The sequence below is a fragment of the Fukomys damarensis genome, unplaced genomic scaffold (assembly GCF_012274545.1).
Source record: "Fukomys damarensis isolate Sample0158 unplaced genomic scaffold, DMR_v1.0_HiC HiC_scaffold_16, whole genome shotgun sequence".
NCBI lineage: Eukaryota > Metazoa > Chordata > Mammalia > Rodentia > Bathyergidae > Fukomys > Fukomys damarensis.
In genome coordinates this window covers 116,782,241-116,788,281 of record NW_022900928.1, presented here as the reverse complement: position 1 = coordinate 116,788,281, position 6,041 = coordinate 116,782,241, and the positions used below count along the sequence as shown (strand labels likewise).

General features: G+C 40.2%; 1 pseudogene; it reads left to right on the top strand.

Annotated features, from left to right (window-relative positions):
* The first annotated feature begins 4,355 nt into the window (after positions 1-4,355).
* The window catches only part of LOC104853806, a 7,369-nt pseudogene continuing 5,683 nt past the window's right edge, over positions 4,356-6,041 (top strand).

The window sequence follows — 6,041 nt, the reverse complement described above, 5'->3', positions numbered from 1 at the left end:
CAAAGAAGTAAAAGCAGCAAGTAAATATATGAAAAAATGTTCCACATCACTGATCATTCGAGAGATGCAGATGAAAACAACACTGAGATTCCACCTCACCCCACAAAGAATGGCTGCTATCAAGAAATCACACAATAACAAATGTTGGCAGGGTTGTGGGGAGAAAGGAACCCTTCTCCATTGCTGGTGGGACTACAGACTGGTGCAACCACTATGGAAATCAATATGGAGATACCTCAAAGAGCTGGGACCAGAGGTTCCATTTGACCCAGTCATCCCTCTGCTGGGTATCTTTCCAAGAGAACTAAAAGAATCATATCACAGAGAAGTATGTGCACCCATGTTTATAGTGGCACAGTTTGTTATAGCTAAATCTTGGAAACAGCCTATTTGCCCATCCGTTGGAAACTGGATAAAGAAGTTCTGGTTTTTCTATAAAATGGAATATTACTCAGCCATAAAGAACAAGAAAATAGATTCATTCATAGGAAAATGGATACATATTGAAGATAAACTCCTAAGTAAAATAAATAAGTCACACATGTGTAAATACCTAATAGTTTTCCTGGTGTGAATAATCTGCAACAATGCATAAGATTCTAATAATATTACTGACATTTAGAAATGGGAAGAAAGGAGCTAAAGGTGTAGGGAAGAGTAAAAAGGGAAAAGAAAAAATGTGAGAGAATGAAAAGATGAAAATAAAGTGTTTGTAGATGGGGAGTGGAGGAGGGGGTGAAGGGAGGGCAGAGGTAAGGGGAAAAAATGAGAATCAAGACTTGTCATGTAGAGGTACATGATCCCAACAATGAATGCAACTGTACTGTATCCCTAAAATGTACCAATAAACTCAATTAAAGCTGAAAAAAAAATTCATCCTTGCTACTCTTCCTGCTTTGTGGCTTTGATAGACCTATCATTGTGCTTTTGCACACCTCCCTCCTGAAAATGGGGCCATTCTCTCTTCCTACAGCTCTGCCATCACTGTAACCAAGACTGAACTCAAGCAGAAGGGTCAGGAATCCTGGGCAGTGGACATAGTGTAAGGTGAGGCAGATGGTCTAAGGCCCACACTCCCAGCAATGTGCTCTTAGGTGGCTTTTCTAACCTGTGTTATCCTCATCTTCCTCATCTGTAAATTATCAGTCATAATATCAACCTCATGGGACACCTGTGAAAACTTAAAGTGCTGTAAAGGGCAAGTCCTGAGTAAGTTAGGAGACTTCTTTCTCCCTCAGATTTGGGCCTTTAGAGATCATTGTGCCTATCTGAACTTGAGTCATGATTTCTCTTCCAGACTTCAGCCTCTAGATTCCACATTACATGAGGCTAGGCACCATACTTCTGGGGAGATTTCTCCAGTAGGGCCTGCTTGTTCTGCACAGAATTAACTCCAGCTTCCCATTACGACATGGCACCTCTCAAACTTTCCTGAACCTATGCCTAAGTTAGTTCCTGAGATCCGAAAATACATCTTCCTGGGGCTTGTTTTACCCTCCTATAAAATGCAGGAGCTGGGGATGACCTTATTTCTCCAACCACCCTGTAGACTTCCAGTAAGAGGCAAGCTGTGCACCAGTGAGCGACCTAGGGATGGCATCAGGACACATACAGCCATTGTGTCTTGGGGAGAAAAAAAATCTATGAACCAAATTCACACTTTAATATGTTGTTAAAAAAATAAATTTCAGTATAGATATTGGTGAAAAGGGACCAAGGGTGGATTAATAAGCTTATTAATTGGGATTGGGCTCAATTTTTTCCATTAGCAACAGGAAAGAATAACTAGCTATGAAGCCCTCAGGTGTAACACACAGGTGTTTTCAGTAAGCAGATATAAAGAGCTTAAATGTCATTTGTAGAGATGACTCTCAACAGAGCTTTAGAATGAAGAACTGAAGAAGGGATCCAGTCTCTAAGAAGAATAGACGGTGGACTTTTCTTTATTGAACCACTGCGTCCTTCACAAACACAGAATATTGGCACACCAGGTATGCAATGATGCTACTGGAAGTCTTGTGTGTATAGAATCACTAGGAAAACTGCTAAGATGCAGATTCTGATTATGATTCTGACTCTAGTTCTGATTTTGTCCAGAATGAGCCTGAAATTCTGTGACTGCACATAGTTAGAGGTAGTGCTGATGCTGCTGGCCCAGCAACTTCACAATGAATACCCAGCATATATAATATGCAATTAAAAACCCAAAAAGCAAGCCCTAACCAAGTTCTCCGTGAACATCCATAACAGTTCATCACCCCTATCTGGGGTTGATCATACTTCCCAGGGATATCACAGGAAAGAATGAGGGAAGAGATAATCTAAGGTCTCTTCCAGTTCTTAATATAAAATCCTAAGAATCTAGATGGCTAGAGTAAAGAAACACCTAAGCAGCTAGCATCTCTCTGGCTTCTCTCAGATATTGATAGCAGCATTCTCAAGTATGGATAGAGGACTGGCCTGGCCCAGGCTTTTCTCAGCTGTCTCTGAAACCTGGGCCAGCTGCACCACTTCAACACAGAATCATAGCTCTCCTTTCTAAGGAAGAAGGTAGAAAAGAGACAAGAAAATGCCGTGCACACAGTGAGGCTGCTCTACCTACAGCCATCACTGATGGCTTGAAAGGGGATCTCTAGTTTAACTACTCACCTTTCCCTTTCCTACTGTTTGTTATCCCAGGCTACATACAGATCATGAGCCATAACTCTACCCACTGTTGCTCAAAATGTACTTCTATCTGCCTGGGTTTCAAAGTAACAGAAACAGAAAGGGGAAAAACAGAATCCACTGGGAGGATATGGAAGAGCTTGAGAATTAGAAGGAAAAGTGGAATCTCACAATGGTTCTGGAGCAGGCAATAGATGAGAACTCAATACATTCTCTCTTTTTATTATTAATTTCATTGACACATTTTAGGTATGCAATATAATGACATTCATCACTGGAATGCTACCTTTACATAATCTATCTTGGTTCTTATTCTTTCCCCACTCCACTGCCCTCCCTTCAATTCCTCCACCCCTTTCTATTTACAGAGACTTGGTTTCCATTTTTTCATTTTCTCATATTAATTCCATTCCCTTCTTTTCTTTCCCCAATCCCTCCCACTTCCCCTTCCCCTTTGGACCTTTTCATCCTACAAGGATCAAAAGGCATACTAGATATTGTGAAGTAGGAATATGTTCTCTTTTGCTAACACCAATTGTTTCCATTCTTTTATCAGTCCCCCAAAACTCACAGTCCCCAGAAAGAAAAAATGATGGTCAAGCTTATGTAGAAGTGGTACAGGGTTGATCTTGAAAGAAAAATGAGGAAATTTTTGCAAAAGAAGAGGATATATGTGCTGGTCACCTAGATGCAACAATGTCCACTGTAAATAAAGGAGATTAATTCCTTGCAATACAAAGAATTCCAGGATTCTAGCTGCATGGGATGAAAATTTAACATCCCTGAGTACACTGTAGCCACTTTCTTGAATCCTTACCTCTGTGAACACCCTCATAACCTGCAGCTTTTCCTCCAAAGCTGCCATTTAGCATAAGGAATTCATTGGGCATGTATACCATATATTTTATTGCCACCACCAGAAACAAAGTTGGCTTTATTCTTCACTCCATTTATTGCCCTAGGTAGAAAGTTTCTAATAACATCCAGAGTGTTCACAGCAAAAAAGGATAGCAAGCTCTGATACTGGTTGGATGGCCTGGTTCATCTGCTGGTAGGAACACTCTATAGTCACACCTTAGCAAAAGTAAATGTACCTAGAAATCACAGATTCTCCAGGGGTGTCCACAATTTCCACAGAGGTGTCCAGATGATGCCCACAAAAGCCAAGAGTACCGTGATGCAGTACGGGGTGGATGGAGGAGGCTCTGATCTCAGGGAGCTTCTTCTTCCCCTGCCTAACTTTGAATAAGTGATTGTCCTCTTTCTCAGATCCCACCACAGACAACCAAGAGTGCTCTGAATGAGCAAGTAGAAGCTTCTTCCAGTCGAGGTCAATACTACCTAGTGTGGAAGCCACTGGCCACATGAAGATACTGAGTTCTCATAATATGGCTAGTTTGAGCTGAGATGTCCTCTTGTTACAATGAAAAAAATCAAAAATATCTTAATCATTTTTAGGTTGCTTACGAATTGCGATGATATTTTAGACATGGAGGTGGGAGGAGTCTAGTTTGGGAGCAGGAAGGACATCTGCCATGGAGTTACTGGAAAGTTGGTGCATGTTCCCAGAGTTACCAATGCTTGGCTGGTCAATGCACCGGCTCCTTCTGTCCCTCCAGCCTTCAGAGTCCACCCTGTCCTTCTTTCTGATCTGGACTGCCATGGAGCCACTGCCAGTACCTGAGCAGCCTGAAATTTTTGATGTCTTACAGAAGGGTCCTAGGGAAGTTTTTTTTTTTTAAATCAATACATAAAGATTCTGGCCAAGGTGTTCCAATTAAACAAGTACCTGTTGAGTCTTCAGGAAATTATCAAAGAAATTTCCATAATGCAACAGTGTGACAGCCTATGTGTTTGTTGTAAAGCACTATGGCAGTTACTTTAAGAACACAGACCTCTGGACTGTTAGGGAGTACTGTGGAGCTGGCTCTGTCTCAGACATGATTAGATTACAAAACAAGACAGAATCTTTTCATGTGGGAAAGGATTTTAAAATGTCTACCCAATGACCATTTTAACAGTACAGTATCAGTTCTCTTTCTCTGCAGCTCAACAGATTATAAGCAGTGTGTGTATATGTGTATTTACATATGATTTAACAGAAGATGAAATTGCAACCATTCTAAACTCTACAATGAAAGGATTAGAATATTTGTACTTTATGAGAAAAATACATAGAGATATAAAAGCTGGAAATATTCTCCTCAATACAGAAGGACATGCAAGATTGGCAGATTTTGGAGTTGCTGGTTAGTTAATAGACAGAATGGCAAAGTGCAATGCTATGATAGGAACTCCATTTTGGATGGCTCCTGAGGTAATTTTTTAAAAATATAGGCTATAATTCTGTGGCTGACATTTGTTTGCTTGGCATTACTTCTATAGCAATGGCTGGAGGAAATCCTCCTTATGCTGATACATATCCAATGGGGGCTATTTGTGTGATTTACACAAATCCACCACCAACATTCAGAAAGCCCAGACTTTGATCTGATGATTTCACTGATTTTGTTAAAGTGTTTAGTGAAGAATCCTGAACAGAGAGCTACTGCAACACAGCTTTTACAACATCCTTTTATCAAGAGTGCAAAACCTGCATCAATATTAAGAGACTCCGAAGCTATGGAGTGCAAAGCTAAAAGACATGAAGAACAGCAGTGAGAAAGAAAATTCATGGAGGATGAGCTGGATTCTCACACCATGGTGAAGACTAGTTCAGAAGGTGTAAGAATGATGAAGGCCACAAGCACAATGAGTGAAGGGACCCAGACCATGATTGAACATAAGAGCATGATGTTAGAGTCTGACTTGGGTACCATGATTATAAACAGTGAGGATGAGAAGGAAGAAAATAGAGCTATGAAATGAAACGCAACTTCACCATAAGTACAAAGACCATCTTTTGTGGACTACTTTGATAAGCAGGACTTTAAGAGTAAGAGTCCTGAGGCTGGGGATTTAGCTCAGTGGTTCCACCACCTGCGTCACAAGCACAAGGTCCTGAGTTCAATCCCCAGTACAAAAAAAAAAGTCATGAAAACTGTAATCACAGTGTGCATGAGCCCTTCCCTATGTCCAAAAACATTTTTCCTGATAACTGGAAAGATCCTCAAGATGGATACTTTGACTTTTTTAAAAATATACGTTCAGTTTTTTTTTTTTTTTTTTTTTTTACACCTGCGTCACACACAAGGTCCTGAGTTCAATCCCCAGTACAAAAAAAAAAGTCATGAAAACTGTAATCACAGTGTGCATGAGCCCTTCCCTATGTCCAAAAACATTTTTCCTGATAACTGGAAAGATCCTCAAGATGGATATATTGACTTTTTTAAAAATATACGTTCAGTTTTTTTTTTTTTTTTTTTTTTTTTTTT